General features: G+C 39.2%; 1 long non-coding RNA gene across 2 annotated transcripts in view; it reads right to left on the reverse strand.

The window, feature by feature from the left end:
- Nucleotides 1–17,279, reverse strand: part of LOC128319585 (uncharacterized) — a 71,396-nt gene that overhangs the window by 26,423 nt on the left and 27,694 nt on the right. Inside the window, exon 4 of one of the 2 annotated variants that reach the window (XR_008303052.1) lies at nucleotides 10,268–14,970. The exons of the other annotated variant lie outside the window; for it this stretch is intronic. This is a non-coding gene — a long non-coding RNA (uncharacterized LOC128319585). Of the gene's footprint in view, nucleotides 1–10,267; nucleotides 14,971–17,279 lie in introns of those variants that run through there. 2 annotated transcript variants of the gene reach the window in all.

Genomic DNA, 17,279 nt, shown 5'->3' on the forward strand with positions numbered 1-17,279 from the left:
GACTTCTGAATTAATTCTGCTGCTCCATCATGAGTTACATTATCAATAAATATTAGTGCGCAAGTTCCAGAAGCAACTGTGACTTTGATTTGATTTTTGATGATTTTTCCATCACTTTGGTAAAGGTTAATTTTGGTTCCAGAAATTTTGTTGCTCATCTCTGTATTTCTTTACAAATTCTAATCTTGCCTTCCGATGCATACTGCTGATGAGTGGTTTGCACCTGGGCTCTATATTTTTGCTCTCGAAGTCTTCTTCGAACAATGGATTGTGATACGTTCGTCCCTGCCCTGTGGAGGTTGTTGGTGATGCCATTGTTGTTTTTGAGTTTTTCTTCACAGCTTTCACAATGTTTCTGCCATCAACTGCTGTTGTTTTCTTGGCAGTACATTCCAAATTGTTGTACTGGCTATGCTGAATGCTTGTGCAATCGCACTGATCAATTTCCCCTCTTTTCTCAGCTTCAACATGGCTTGCTTTTCTCCCATAGTCAGCTCTCAGGTCTTCATGTTGGTTTATTCTTTTTAACAACAAATGCAGTCTTCCAGGCAAAACCCAGGGCTCAAACCAAAAGTTGACAATCAGAGATATTACATGTTCCAATATTTTTGATCACTTGAAAATTGGGTGGGATCAAACAAAAGGTGCTATGTTCTAAGTATTTATCTTCTATCTCAAACCCCAACCAAATCAGCATACTGACTTTGACCAAAATAATTGTCTGAAATAATCGTTTCTGGCATCAAAGAAAAACAAAATCAATTAACTGTCTGGTCCAAATGGGAACAGAATTTACTTAATAATTTAAGACAATGACCAAATGATCATGCGATACCAACGAGTCACATGAATCGACAGTATCTTGGCCAAAGCCACTTTCAAACAGCATGGTGTTAAACCACTCACTGGTAATTCAGAAACAAGCAGTCACTGGCAATCATGATGATATGTGATTTTGGAGAGAATGTAGGGGTAATGTTAGCTTGCTAGCTTTTTTTTTTTTCTTCAAATATGCATCAAGAAACAGCAAGACAACAGTGAGGCAAAAGCCAGTGTCCACTCATTTTTACCAAAAAAGAGAGACCACATTCCCTTTTCCTTCTTGTGTTCTACTGGCTTACAAGACAGAGGATCATGAATTTACAGGTCACCAAGATAAAGTCGATGCCAAGCAAAAGTAACTGATAGCAGAAGCAAATGTGCATCGCATCTGGCTTCTCTGCCAGGCAAGTTTTATTCAAGTTTGTTCTGCCAGCTGCTTTATCTGAGAAAGCATAAAAATGTAATTTTCAGGTATCTCCCATATCAATGTACCAAGGGGTCAAAAATATATGCTACGTTTACCTTTGTTGAAAGGAATTTTGTGGAGTTAACATTTCAGAGTAGTAGCACAGTTGTACAGATTGTATAGTCTGCTACCTCACAGCTCCAGGGTCGCTGGTTTGATCCTGAGCTGCGGTTAATGTCTGCATCGGAGTGTCTCATGCTTTCCCTGTGTCTGTATGGGTTTCTTCGTGTATGTGCATGGTGCCCTGTGATTGACTGTGTCACATTCAGGCTGTATCCCCATCGTGCCCAGTGTTCCCGGGATAGGCTTTGGATCTACTGTTTCTCTAACCAGGATAAACTACTTCCTGAATGTTCATGTCTGCCTTGTTTATCACAATAAAGCAAAAATGTTGTATTTACGATAACATATCATCATATGTTAGATATCTAATTTATTAAACTGTGATTTACAGCCACATGAGGTATAGCAACCACTGGTGAAGAGAGGTGACCTCATGCAAATTAGAAGCAAAGCAACCTTCCTTCCATCCTCATTCCATTCCTCCATTTCTCTTCCATTGAGGAATCTGGTCAATGAATTCACTGGGATTAACACTACTACTGTAAGTATGAATCAGAATAACACCCGTAACAGAAATGCCAGGGTTTCATCAACTCACTTATTTATTTTACAATGATTTATATTGCATAGGAAAGTTGTGATTTAAAGTAACAATAATAATGTTGTGAGACAAGGAAAGTGTAGTTGAAACATGACCATAATGAGAAACACAGCTTCAAAGGATAATGGTTAGGTAAGTGAAAATAAGCGCTAGTGAAAATGAAAGAGAGAAGCTGAATGAGAGAGAGAGTGAGTGTGTCTGCCAGACAGTGTGGTGAGTTTGGCGGAGCATCTGTTCCTCCTAAGCAGCTGATTTCCCTTTCAGCGTAAGCCTCAGGGCTGACTCTCACTCGTTCTGTGTTTTTGTGTGTATGTGTGTGTCAGATCTGAGTCTCTCTCTCACTGACCCAGTTCAACTGAGGACAGATTCTCAAGGAATCAGACACCAGGCAGCATCCCTGGCCAAGACGCAGACGAATCAACTGAAACACGCTGTAATGACATGCACAGTGATTGCACTTTCATAATTCTACTAACTGTTTATAAAGGCAAGTTGCCTTTTTTTTGGATCTGCAGGCCGGCTCTGAGGAGATAACATCAGAGACATAGTGAGTCCATCACAACAAAAAAAATGTGAACGCATGGGAAAAAAAAAAAAGTGGTGTTTGGAAACATTCACATGACCATTCTCCTCATCCACTTCAATCTACAAAGAAAAACTGCAGCAATTCTTCCAAAGCTAAGCTGAAGCCTTAGTGTTCGTGTGTGTGCGTGTGTGTGATTGTGACAAAATGTGCAGCTAAATCTATTGATGAAAATGACTGAGCAATTTAAAATACTATGGATGAAGCATGCATAAAATCAGTAGTTTAATATTTAATCAAATTTAATAAGCTCCCATTTTATACGTTATACATCAAACCACTGTATGACGCAACCGAGACCAGAGTACAAGTCAGGGCCGCAAAGAAAAAACAGCTGCAGATCTTTTCATACTCTTTATTTTTGACTCTTGCTTATTCAGGCCGTTTTGCTTTGTCTGCTTTGGCAGTGTACGACAAAAATGAATCTCAAAGAACATACAAGAGATTTTTTTCATGCTCGGTACAGGGTTACATAACAGTAAACCAGTGCCCATCTTTTACTGTAAGTGCACTGCCTTCTCTCTCTTTTTCTGTCTCTTTCCATTGGCACAGGTAAGAGAGAGCACAATCGGCCTGTTTGTATTGTGATTAAAAGCTGTGAGGCTCTAGTCCCCGAGAAGAGCCACAAATCCATCATATTATTAGACTAAAAATCGTAGCAATGATCAGTTGCTTAGCAGTCTCACTGTTGTGTAAAATATTTGTTATTTTAGAAAGCTGAAATGTTGTTTTTGTAATAGCCAGGATTTGTGACAGAAATGCATCACTATGAGATAGAAAGAAAGCTACAAACAGGATTATTCCCTTAAAAATAGTTAAATAGTTAGATGAGCATGCTGAATCTGTACTTTGTCTCACACAACGCATAACACACTGCTAAAATTTGCTATTCATCATTTTTTGAAAATATTTGGCCTTTGTGGGTATCCAGTCAGATCTAACTCTGAGCAACAAAACTTCTCTGGCATGCTTTTTTTCCTCTTGAACCAAGGACTATGTTTTGTTTCATCAGTTGTGAACAATTTGTTGAACTGTTCTTCTTAAACATTACACTATCATTCACTAATATGAGTAAAAGTAATCTGTTCTGATGTATCGATAGCAGTAATATTATAGGCTGGTCATTAAGAGAAAACATTAATTAACACTTTGTTGTGTGAATATTATAATTTAGATAAAATACAGACACAAAAATTGTAGTCTACCCAAGAAGCAATTTGCAATTTTTCTCAGCAATAGCATTTATTTGGCTGTAAACATCAATGGGATAATTTTTTTTTTTTCCCCAGTAAACTAAACTCAAACACTGATTAAACAAACCAGCTGTGCTAGTTGGGAAATTCAGTGATTACAAATTCTAGGGCAGTGGTTCTCAAAGCGGGGTCCAGGACCCCCAGGTGTCCATAAAGCATAGTCAGCAGGGGGTACATGATTCTTCTTTTTTGTTGTTGTTGTTTTGTTTTTTACAGTGGCAGAAATCACAACTCACCATTATCAAAGCTGTAGATATACATACACCAATCAGCCATAACATTAAAAGCACCGACAGGTGAAGTGAATGACATTGATTATCTCATTTCTAAGGTACCTATGAAGGGGTGGGATATATTAGGCAGAAAGTGAACAGTCAATTCTCGAAGTTGATGTGTTGGAAGCAGGAAAGATGGGCAAGCATAAGGATCTGAGCAACTTTGACAAGGGTCAAATTGTGATGGCTAGATGGCTAGACGACAGGGTAAATGGCAAGTCTTTTGGGGAGTTCCCAATATGCAGTGGTTAGTACCTACCCAAAGTGGTCCAAGAAAGGACAACGGGTGAACTAGTGACATGGCCTGGTCTGATGAATCATGTGGACAGCCGGGTGCATGTGCTTTGCTTGCCTGGGGAAGAGATGGCACCAGGATGCACTATGGGAAGAAGGCAAGTCAGCGAAGGCAGTGTGATGTGCTGGGCAATGTTCCGTTGGGAAACCTTGGGTCCAGGCATTCATGTGGATGTTACTTTGACACATACCACCTACTTAAACATTACTGCACACCAAGTACACCCCTTCATGGCAACAGTATTCCCTAATGGCAATGGTCTCTTTAAGTAGGACAACGCGCCAAGCCACACTGCAAAATTGTTCAGGAATGGTTTGAGGAACATGACAAAGAGTTCAAGGTGTTGTCTTGGCCTCCAAATTCCCCAGATCTAAATCGGATCAAGCATCTGTGGGATGTGTTGGACAAGCAAGTTCAATCCATGGAGGCTTCACCTCACAACTTACAGGACTTCAAGGATCTGCTGCTAACGTCTTGGTGGCAGATACCACAGCACACCTTCAGAGCTCTCATGGAGTCCATGCCTCAGTGGGTCAGAGCTGTTCTGGCGGCACAAGGGGGACCTACACAATATTAGGCAGGTGGTTTTAACAGGTGTATAATCGAGTTCTTATTGTTATTAGCCTATTTGACTGGTCACTGTGGGTTTAATTGAAACCTTGATGAATGAAAAATAAGTAGGCCTGTAAATAATGTCAACTTTTTTTCACAGCTAAAGGAGTTCCTGACCACAAAAAGTTTGAGAAGCCCTGTTCTAATTTACCTGGAGGATAGAAAAATGCTAAACTAAGCTAGTGACCTGGCACCAAAGTCAACACATTTTACATTTACAGCATTTGGTGCACACCCTTATCCAGAGCAACTTACATTTTATCTCATTTATACAGCTGAGCAGTTGAGGGTTAAGGCCCTTGCTCAATGGCCCAGCAGTGGCAAATTTGAACTCACGACCTTCCAAACAGTAGTCCAACGTCTTAACCACTGAGCTACCACTGCCCCTACATGTCTCAATAACTATGAGAAACTGTATAAGAAAAGGCTGAAATGGAGCAATTAAATCAATTTTGAGGTTTTTTCTTTCTAGTGGTGATAAGCAAACTGGTGCCTGTCTACGAGTTTCTTGGTTTCAGTAAATTGTGGAGCTGTAGTGTAAGCAACTTGGTACTAAAAATAACAGAATCATGAACAGATTTTGATTTATAATGATGCATAATGACCTGGCATTTAGCACTATAATGATTAAAAAAATTTTTTAGTGGTACCTTGGGGTGTCTAATGGGGGCATTTAAAGTATTAAATTGGCCACTTCAGACTGTCAATCTCGACATATCTGAAGTTTTTCACAGAACTTGGAAGGACATAGCACTACACTTCAGCTGTACATTCTATGGAAGGCAACAAAAGAAATTGTAGTCATTGTTACTGTAGTAAATTAAATTTCTACTTACACTATTTTTCTATAATATAGTTAGGCTACTGAAAAACTCACCAGTTCACATAAGCTAATTGCTTATTTTCCTTCCTAGACTGCAAAATGCTCTTGCTTTTTTAAGATATGACAATCAGGACAAACCTCAAAATTGGTAGTAAGAAAATAACCAGAGCAGTAGCACTGACCACATGACTATAGCTTAAATAAATAAAGTCAAGTCTTTTACATTTAAGAGTGATTTAAATTTTAGGCACCCAAGCACATTTCATCATTTGCTTCTCTCATAGATTAATTAATAATTTTATGATTTGTTCACTCTGATTTCAATGTGGTCATACAGCAATCAGAAAGAGAGTGTCAAAGATTTTGGTAAGGGCCGACACACTTAAACCCAACTCACATTGGGCAAGAATCATACACTTATTGAGTTTAGAATTTCGCACATATGTTTGAATAAATAAATCAATCAAATCAATCAATCAGTTACTGAAATGAGCACAGTCACAGCTGCAGCTAGATTCAATGATTAGATGCCTCCCTCTCATGTCTTTTAAAATGTAAAAAGGTTTTCTTATTTTAACTTTTATAAACAGTGACACATTCAAATGTGTACTGCTTCTTTCAGTCATTAAGGCAATTACAGAAAAGGAGGCCAGAGAAATTTTGACAGTGGCACAACAACAGTGCAAACAACGTGGCACAGCTGAAACGTCCCACCACATGTTTAGTGTTGGTTTTCTCCATGCCCTCTGATCTATAGTCATTGTTTGGTTAGAGGCCTTGTGTGAGCTTCACGGCTCATCAGACAGTCCAAACAAGGCAACGCTTAGCGCTGCCACCCGTTTGTGCTCATGTTAATCAGTGTACTCAGGCCCTCCTCAGTGCAAATGAAAACAAGGCTGTCAGACATTCTTCATGGAAATCATTTTCCAACTAGTAAAAGAGGAGGGAGAAGAAATGTGTGCAAAAAAACAAGAGAGAAAGAATACTTCCTGTTAAAACAGTCATGCAAAATTCTAATATAATGAATTGCAACAAAAATCCTTTCGAACTACAAGGAGCCCTAAAAGCCTAATTCAAGAATTCAGAGTGTTGGGTCCAAGGCTAGTAAACTTCTACTCAGACACTAAAACAAATGGTATTTTTAGTGCAACTGGAAACTGCTCAAACTAAGGGCACTGGATCAATTTAAGCAAACAGAATAAAGGGGAAAAAAAACAATGTTTAGCATTTATTAAAAAAAAAAAAAAAAGATCACATGACTGAAAGAGGATCAACCATGACACAAAACCCTCACTGAAATAAATAAAATGTATTTTTTTCTGATTTACAGCTTTATTGACTACACTCTCCTCAACAACAGGTCAAATTTCTGAAAAAACAGAAAACAAAGGCAAACAACTGTCTGAATACAAGGTTCAAAACAGAACATATACAGTGCCACTGGAAAGTCTGTGAAACCTTTACAATGTTTGTATCTCTGTATAGATCTGTCCTGAAATGTGATCAGATCTTCACTCCTAAAATTAGAGTCAGAGAACCCTATTAAACAAATATAGTTTTAACCCTATTAAACAAATAGTTTTACATTTACTTACTGAGCAAATTTATCCAACCTTAAATATCTTTGTTAGAAAAAGTATGTGAACATCTAAGGGTATGAGTTAATTTAAAGGGGTAATTGAAGTCAGGCCCTTCCACGTTTCAAGAACATAAACTGTGGCCTCCACCAATCCACTGTGAGGCAGATGATATACAAATGGAGGAAATTCAGTGCCACTGTTACTCTCCCAAGGAGTGTAGCCGTCCATCAAAAATCACTCCAAGGGTGCAGCGAATAACATTACAGGAAGTCACAAAGAACCCTGGGGTAAAATCTAAGGACCTACAGGCCACTCATGAGTAATGTCAATGTTCATGAGTCCACCATCAGGCAAAACACTGAACATGAATGGTGTGCATGGCAGGATAGCAAGGAGGAAGCCACTACTCTCAAAAAAAATAAATAAATAAAATAAAAAAAACACTACTGCCCAACCGAAGTTTGCTCAAAGCACATGGATAAGCCAGAAGCCCAATGGAAGAATGTTCTGGACACATGAATCTAAAATACAACTTTTTGGTTTAAAGGAAAAGCATTATGTTTGGCAAAAAACAAACACTGCATTCCAACATAAGAATCTCATCCCAACCGTAAAGCATGGGGGTGGCAGTATCATGGTTTGGGGCTGTTTTACTGCCTCGGGTCCAGGACAGCTTCCCATTATTAAAGGACCTATGAATTCTGGATTGTATCCGCAAATTCTACAGAAAATGTAATTGAAACTTAACTGTAAGTGGGTCATGCAGCCACACAAGTAAGTCTACAAAGAAATTTAATATTTTGGAATGGCCAAGTCAAACTCCAGACCTTAACCCAATAGAAAGGTTGTGGAAGGACCTAAAAAGAGCAGTTCATGCAAGGAAGCCCACCAACATCACTGAGTCGAAGCAGTATTGTAAGGAGGAATGGGCCAAAATTCCTCCAACCCATTGTGCAGGATTGATCATCAGTTACCAGAAACGTTTGGTTGAAGCTATTGCTGCTCAAAGAGCTTGCTGAAAGCAAAGGTCCACATATTTTTTCCAACAAAGATATTTAACATTGGATAATTCTGCTCAATATATAAATGTAAAAAACTATAATGTTTTGTGTCATTTGTTTAATTGGGTTTCAGGTCGAATTTATGCAGAAATACAGATAATTGTATAGGGTTCACAAACTTTCTAGAGGCACTGTAGGTAGGTGAACTGATTTGATTTCCCTGTGCTAATGTAAATTAACTCTTCATTTTAACCTACAGGGTGATGCATTACAATATGAAATCTGCAGTGCACAGGAATTCCAGGACGGGGTTTGCATTCCTGGACCATTTTAATATTCCCTCATAACTTGCCCTTGTCACTATGTGAAAAAGGTCTTAAAAAGTTGTCTCAGCCACATAATTACTCAACTCTTCTATCATGGCAAGCATGTACACACACAAAGAGAGGGAAAAATAAGGAACTAAATGTAAAATGCAACACACAAATACATTTGAAAAGGAAAATGGCAGGAAGATCAAGACTTTCGGTTCCTGCCTTGTTTGGTTGGACTCAGCTGGGCTGCAGAAAATGTTTCTCCTTACAACTGCTCCATCTGATTAGTATCAACACAGCACTGACACGTGAATGCTTATGAAACAGAGACACAAGAGCTTATAACCAGCATGGGAGGGCCCAGCAGGCACAAGTGTATATACACACATTAGCAATGTGTGTGAAGTTTTTCTGTGTATTGCTGCTTTTCATACTACATTTAATGGAATTCATTTGCTTAGGGCAACGACAAGATTTTAGAGTGGTATGTTAGTATGTAACTGTAAAAAATGCTCTACGTATGCACTGACTGCATATGTAAGTGTTGGTCTAAAGAAATACCTTCTATACAAAGTGGAGTTGGAAACTTTGATCAAAAGTTGAAGTAAAAGAGTATGACATAACTTTGAAAACATGCAGATAATTAGGAAATGCAGCTCAGAAATGCAGGTTTAGCACATCCAAGACTTTGTGAGACATGACACAGGTGCACAACATACAAAAAATGGTAGACAGCAACAGGACCTGAACTAATGACTATGAGGGCTAAGGCAGGGGTTTTCAAACTTTTTAATTCCATGGACCCCCAAATATGATGATTCCTTGCAGGGGACCCCTTGCCTAAAGATAAAGGCTATGTATTTTAAGTAGGCTATAAACACGTAAACTAAAATTTTGTAATGTAAAGACATATGCACTTGATGCAAATCATCTTCAATGTGTCTGGCCAAAAGAGCCTCACGGTGAAGCATACAGTGTGTGGCAACGGCATCGGGGGCTTTCTCTTTGATCAGAGTCACAACGCCGCTGCGCTTACCGGTCATAGCGGCAGCACCGACAGTACACACTCCAATACAGCGAGACCAGTCTATTGAATTGTCTGTTATGAATTGATCCATCATATTAAAGATGTCCTGCCCCATGGTTCTGCCTTCAAGGGGTTTACAAAAGAGAAGTTCCTCAATAAATTTGTCCTTATCGAGGAAACGTATATAGACCATTAGCTGTGCTTGATTCGCTACATCAGTATGTTCATCCAACTGCAGCACAAAGTATTCACTGGCTTGCAGTTATTCTAAAAGAACATATACAGTGCCACTGGAAAGTCTGTGAAACCTTTACAATGTTTGTATCTCTGTATAGATCTGTCCTGAAATGTGATCAGATCTTCACTCCTAAAATTAGAGTCAGAGAACCCTATTAAACAAATAGTTTTACATTTACTTATTGAGCAAATTCATCCAACATTAAATATCTTTGTTAGAAAAAGTATGTGAACATCTAAGGCTAAGTTAATTTAAGTTAATTTAAGTTAATTTAAAGGGGTAACTGTTAATTTAAGTTAATTAAAAGGGTCAGGCCCTCCCACGTTTCAAGAACATAAACTGTGGCCTCCACCAATCCACTGTGAGGCAGATGATATACAAATGGAGGAAATTCAGTGCCACTGTTACTCTCCCAAGGAGTGTAGCCGTCCATCAAAAATCACTCCAAGGGTGCAGCGAATAACTTTACAGGAAGTCACAAAGAACCCTGGGGTAAAATCTAAGAACCTACAGGCCACTCATGAGTAATGTCAATGTTCATGAGTCCACCATCAGGCAAAACACTTATCATGAATGGTGTGCATAGCAGGATAGCAAGGAGGAAGCCACTTCTCTCAAAAAAAAAACAAAAAAAAAACACTGCTGCCCAACCGAAGTTTGCTCAAAGCACATGGATAAGCCAGAAGCCCAATGGAAGAATGTTCTGGACACATGAATCTAAAATAGAACTTTTTGGTTTAAAGGAAAAGCATTATGTTTGGCCGACAGTACACACTCCAATACAGCGAGACCAGTCTATTGAATTGTCCGTTATGAATTGATCCATCATATTAAAGATGTCCTGCCCCATGGTTCTGCCTTCAAGGGCACTTGAAGCGAGAGAAAAGAGAAGTTCCTCAATAAATTTGTCCTTATCAAGGAAACGTATATAGACCATTAGCTGTGCTTGATTCGCTACATCAGTACGTTCATCCAACTGCAGCACAAAGTATTCACTGGCTTGCAGTTATTCTAAAAGTTGCAATGCAATATCACTGGCCATCTCACCTATGCGTCTGCTCACCGTATTGTCCGACAAAGGCACACAATCTACCTTTCGTGCCGCTTCCTCTCCAAATAACTCCCTGACGATGTCTTTAGTAGCTGGTAATAATAATGTTTCGCCAACTTTGTGCCGCTTCTTAGCACGTGCAATGTGGAGGGATGCCAAATATGATGCTTTTAAACACCTCTCAGGGACTGATGCTTGCTGCCGAAAAATACTAGACTGCCGGGCCAAACACAGCTCCTGATGTTTGAAATAGTCAGTTGATTTTCCTGCCTCATTGGGATGTTTCTGCTGTAGATGTCGTTTGAGCTTGGATGGTTTCATGCACTCGTTGGAGAGAATCTCTTGACGGAGAACACACTGCGGTCTCCCTGCTTTAACATGCAGGTAAAACCAAACGCAGTGTAAGATTTGTCATATTTTCTAGTTTTTGCCTTAGTGTCCGCCTTAGTTTCATCAGATTTACACGAACTGCTTGCAGGATCAGGATTCTTCAAAAATTTTTCCATTATTTGTAGAGCACATACACAGCCGCTAACTGCTCCGTTCAGATTAGCCTACTGTAAAATGCAAAACAATAAAAGTGCAAAGTATTTTGGGATAAATACATTACAAGGATCCACTCATATAAATCACAAAACTATATACAGATTTGGTTATTAATAGTCTTAGGATAAAAAATAAATTATTTAAAACAAACTCTTAAGTAAATCATGTAAATTTTTTTATTTCTGTCAAGTTTTTCTGTCAAGGACCCCAGTTTGAAAACCCCTGGGCTAAGGAACTGAGTTAAGGACAGGAAACTGGTCAGGAACTGTCTTGCTTATCTTCTGGTCACATACCAGCAGCTTTCTAGACAGCAAGGGTTATACACAATCTAAAATAGCCCAAACTAGACACCTAACGACTGGTATCACTTCTCTTCTTTCTCTAGAACATCCTTTTTACAATCAGCTGCCTCTCTTTCTTATACAGAATGACCTCCAAGTCCCGAAATAGTCAGGCTTCAAGGCGGCAGACTCCAAAGAAACTGCCTTTGTGGCTTTTACTGAGATGATTCATGGCACTATATTAGCCAGCCAGTCATTAGTCCTGATCCCTCTTCACTTCTCAGCAGGCTTTGATATGGTCAATAACAAGAATCTCCTGTCTTTTTCTTTTGAGTTTCTTTGGAGACTTGTTAGTTTCCTACCTAGGTGACATGGAGGGGATCTAAGTCTGCTCCATTCAGAGTTTCCACTGGTGTCCTACAAGATTCAGTTCTTGGTCCTCTTTCTATCTCCCCCTTTTCTACTAGTCTCTATTTACCCTCCACAACACCTTACCTTTTTTTCTCCCTCAGACTCAGCTTGGATTCTGGCATGCCTGACAGACATCTCATTATGGATGGCAGCTCATTACCTGAAACTAAATCCCAGCAAGACTGAGCTCCTACATTTGCCTGGAGATACACCCTCACAACAAGTCCTCTCCCTGGAGAACCCTTTGATCACAACACTTGACAATGGACCATGAAACAGATTTGGTATAGACCTGGACAGCTGTCATTTTCTGCTCATGTTGATAACCTGACTCAGTCATGTAGGTTTCCCTTCCAAAACATCAATAGGATCTGGCCTTTTCTCTTGACAGAGGCCACTCAGGTGTTTTGTCAACTTTGAAAAACACTGATGTTTGCCTACAACGCCACAAATGAACCAGCTTCCACTTCCCTGAAGACACTTATCATATCCCGTTGTGTAGCACTAGCATCTTGACCCTGACCTGCTCTGCATCAAGAAACGTGGAAGACATGCATTAAGATTTTTCTCTGAACTGGCAGCCAGGTGGCGTAATAAACTCCCCCTGGCTGTCCAAACAACTGAGTCACTGGCTGTCTTTAAACAAAGATTTGAAGAACTGCCTCATCACTAAACACTTAAGCACTTAAATCTACACAGAAAAAAACACTCTCTACTTGCACTCTACTAGCCCCTCTGTAACTGGATTTTAGCTTTGTGGTAGTCTTGGATTTAGAGCTTTAGAGTGGCCACTGCATTGTCACTGGCTTATTCACTCTGTATCCTGTCTCATGAGAATGTATTTCTCTAACCTGTAAAGTTCACAGAGGCCGGAAATAGCATAGCAGTGCATCTGTTTCAGGACTGGAGGACAAAGATTTAGACAAGGGTTGTTCTGAAATTTTTAGATGAGAGGAGCACCAACTAGGGACACAGTATAGATGGCTGCCAGGGAAACAGGAAACAACAAATGCAGTGTCATATGAGAGAGACAAGAAACCACACAACATAGAGGCTGACATGGAGGGAGTTTTTGGAAGTCAATTTAACGGGTCAGTAGATTGAAAGACATAAGCTGCAGTCTAGGCTTTAGGGATTAGTGAATCACTCACAAACTTACCATGTGAGAAAATGACTGCAAAATATTTAGTTCAGGAAGAGGTGTTCTCAATACATGCTCAAGGTAAAGTGGAAACTTTTCAATTCAGTATATATCAGTTTAATTCGTAAAGCACATTTAAAAACTGCCACTGCCACAAAACAGCTTCACAGAAATATGGACTTTGATATACAGTAATGAGCAAGCCAACTGTGACAGTGGCAAGGAAAAACTCCCTGAAAATTAGACCTGGACAGAAACCAGGCTCAAAAGGGAACCAAGCCTATACTGGGAAATATAGTACAGCTATACAGAGAAAAGTAAATATTACTAGAGGTGGTGAAAAGATACATATGGTTCTCTATTAAAATATAATGAACAGGAGTCTTGAGATTAGAAGAAGACAGATTTTCGATTCTCCCAATTCTTGGGAAGTCCAGGTGAGATGCAGCAAAAAGGTGAATTATGTTGAAGAATGGGGTGCAGCTTCTCACCAGCCAGTTATTCAAAAGCCAGTTATTCAACAGCCAGTTATTCAAACTGCTAAGGCTAGAGGAGAAAACAGCTTACTGACAGCTTGAACAATGGTGGAAGTGAGAAAGGACAGGAACTTTTTTATCCTCAAGGTTGCACTGCTGCTGTTGAAACTTGAGCCAACAGTTTATCTTGCAGTCTACTAAGCGTCACTACATTCATGTTTGGCAAAGTCTTCTGGATGTAAACATAGTCTTTTTATTTAGTAGTTTTTTTTCCCAAATGTCATGATCATAATCCATAGCATGGGTCAAAGAACAGGCAAAGACAGCTCAGAAATGGATCACTAACAGGTGCAATACTTCACAAGGACAAAGAACAAACAAAATTATATACAATATTTGTTACTGGGGAAACAAGACATGTGTGCGTCAAACTTAGACAAAGGTTCAAACAATGATCACGAGTTGTGGCCAAGGCAGAACCGGAACAGGAACTGTGAAACCAGGTCCTTAACACGAGGGTTTCGTGACACCCACATGCACAAAGCTATTTAAAGTCTGACCAAAATCATTAGCCTACTTGAACTGCTATCATTAACTTTTTTGTAGGTGCTCTTTGGGAGTCCAGGGCATAAATAAACCTGTTTCAAGCCTTTCTTCTCTTAATAGTTTACATGTGAGAACTGCTAATGACCCTCCTTTAAGCAGAGCCCATGCAGTCAGTGAATATACAGTAGGCAGGGTGGCCGGCAAGGGCCCTGCACAGACAATCTTGTCTTCTTGACAGTTTGTTTGTTTGTGTGCTTGTTCGATGAAAGAAGAGAGATTCTTTTTGAACGATTAGATGCAAAATACCTGGAACCTGTTAAGACACCCACCCATGCTCACACAAAGTCATCATTTCAAAATGCTATCACCATATTACTATCTTATAATAATAATAATAATAACAATAATAATAATAATACATTTTAAAGATGGTAAATAATGATCAAAGGGCAAAAATAAAAAGCTATAATTAGTGCCACAGAAGTCTAGCAACCCATCTGATTGTTTAAACACATTACCAGCCACACAGAAGCAATGAAGAGATCATCCGAGAGCATCACCTGCCCTAAGTGAAGAGCAACAAAAAGAGTGAGAGGTTTGGTATACAGGCCACATAAATGTGCATTCTCTAATCATCAAACCACATTAAAAGTTTTGATTTGATTACTGCATGGCAGACACACTCTGACCCTGCAAGAACAGGAGCACTGTGGACAAAACAAAGTCTATGAAATTCTTGCGCTAGTTAACAAATCCAGTATGACCCAGCCTCACACATGTGCACTATAGCATCTTCCAAAGCTTTTAAAAGCTAAGAGCACAAAATGAAATAATCTGACAGATTGCCACTGCTCATATATGAATTCCAGTCCTAGGCTTTGTGGGGAAAGATCTTGGCACTAATAAGGTTTTGGGCTCCCTTACCAAAACCAAATAAATACATGCTCTACAACAGGATTTTGCTAGTTTGGTTTAGGCAATTCCCACCCACCAGCCAGCTCTCCCCTATCACACAACAGTTACCAACTGGGGAGAGTGAAAGCTAACACAGTGAAAGCTAAGCTTCTTCTAAAACATGTGAAGCCAGCCACTGAAGAAGCCAGTTTTTGAACTTCTTCTCATGCTGTGTCGCAGGACAGCATAACACACATGGAGCAAAGAGCTATTCACCTCCTTCCACATACATAATCTCACAGACACCCACAACTGGCTAGTGTCATTGTGGCGCCTAGAGAGCAGGGCCTATTTTGCTCTCTTGGACTCCCAGCCATGGATGGCATCCATGGTAGGCACATGGTAGGAGCAGTTTTTTTTTATGGCAGTGTTACCATAACAATGACAAACAACAACAAGCCAGTCAGCGAGGAAAACAAAAGACTGATCTTGCAGCTAACTTAAAAAAAAAAAATTACACCACAACAATGTTGATGCTTGAATCTTGTTTGTCAGAAGATGTTGATTAATTTTCTGACAGTAGTGCTGCAAATCACAGGTTTATATTAATGTCCCCACTCTAATATGTTACTGTTTCTGTAGTAAAATGTTACACAGTGACTTGCATGATGGACACTTAACAAAAATTGTTTTAAATGTGTATCATGTATATGGTGAAGTTTTCTATGAGGATTTTTGTAAGGAGTCTCCATTTGTAACAGTCAGAACTAAAGCTATAACTTCAAGTTTTCTCATATGGGAGGGAGGGCTTTGTGGTTTTTCTGTAACAGGAAAAGCTGCATTTTTATTAACTTTAAGAGAGAAAAAAGAGAGGGTGGTTTATAGCTGCTATAAGGGTGTCCCAAAAGTCTCCATACATAGGGGACTATGTATGCCAGCGCCATGTCGGTTGTGCCTTCGTCAGTGGATGTTTGTGGACGTCCACTTCTCGGTTGGTCCGCAACACATAAGTTTGGCAACAGAATGTCGTGTGCGATATGCTTGCCATGTTTCCTGTTAAAGTCTATCACAACCTTGCAACAGCTTCCCGAACCAGCAATGAGAATGATTTCAATATGTTCTTCATTTGTCAAAGGCATTCTTAAAGGCTATCTAAAAATATCTATATATAATTTAAACTAAATATGAAAAATTTTGGAAGACATTTTGATAAAAAGTGTTAATTTACCCTATGTATGGAGACTTTTGGGACATCCTGTATAACATAAGGAACTAATTTTTGTGGACATTCCATAACATTAAACACAACAATAAATCGATAAAAAGTATCCACATACTCATAACCAAGTTTTGTCTTTTTTAATTTGTTCCTGTGGACCCACAGTTCTTCAATTACTGCCTATAAATACATACTATAAATGATTCCAATTTTTTTCTCAGGTATCAGACTATTAATAGATATAGTTACATGTACAAAGAGATTCTCAGAGTGTAAATTTCTTTGGGAAAACTTTGAATCTTTAGCAAGCAAAGTTAGGTCAACTTTCAAACAGAGCTCTCTGGATGCAACAGACTTCTCTCTAGAGGAAAAAACCCAATAACAGTGGGCACATTCAATACAAGAAACAATTCAACACCTAATCCATGATATTTGTATAGATTCTTAAACTTTATGCTATGAATCCAAATTTGCAAATTTGAAGAAAATGCATCCATTCAATAGTTTTTGATGCTTGTTCCATATACCCTTATGTGCACTAACATGCAAGGGAATTTTCAGTTGTACCGGTTGATAGAGGCCCAGTGGCCACAGACTTGTCTCATATTTCCTCCAAGCATTAAAAACAATGCATCCCACTGCTGTTTATGAGTAAAGCTAACCTTGTTTCCAGGAAAATGGAAAGACAAAACACTTTGATGGCTAAACTCTGATTGAAGGACTACCTAAAGAATGGACCAATTCAAAGAAAAGCATTCCCA

This window comes from Pangasianodon hypophthalmus, chromosome 12, assembly GCF_027358585.1.
Source record: "Pangasianodon hypophthalmus isolate fPanHyp1 chromosome 12, fPanHyp1.pri, whole genome shotgun sequence".
NCBI classification, from domain to species: Eukaryota; Metazoa; Chordata; class Actinopteri; order Siluriformes; family Pangasiidae; genus Pangasianodon; species Pangasianodon hypophthalmus.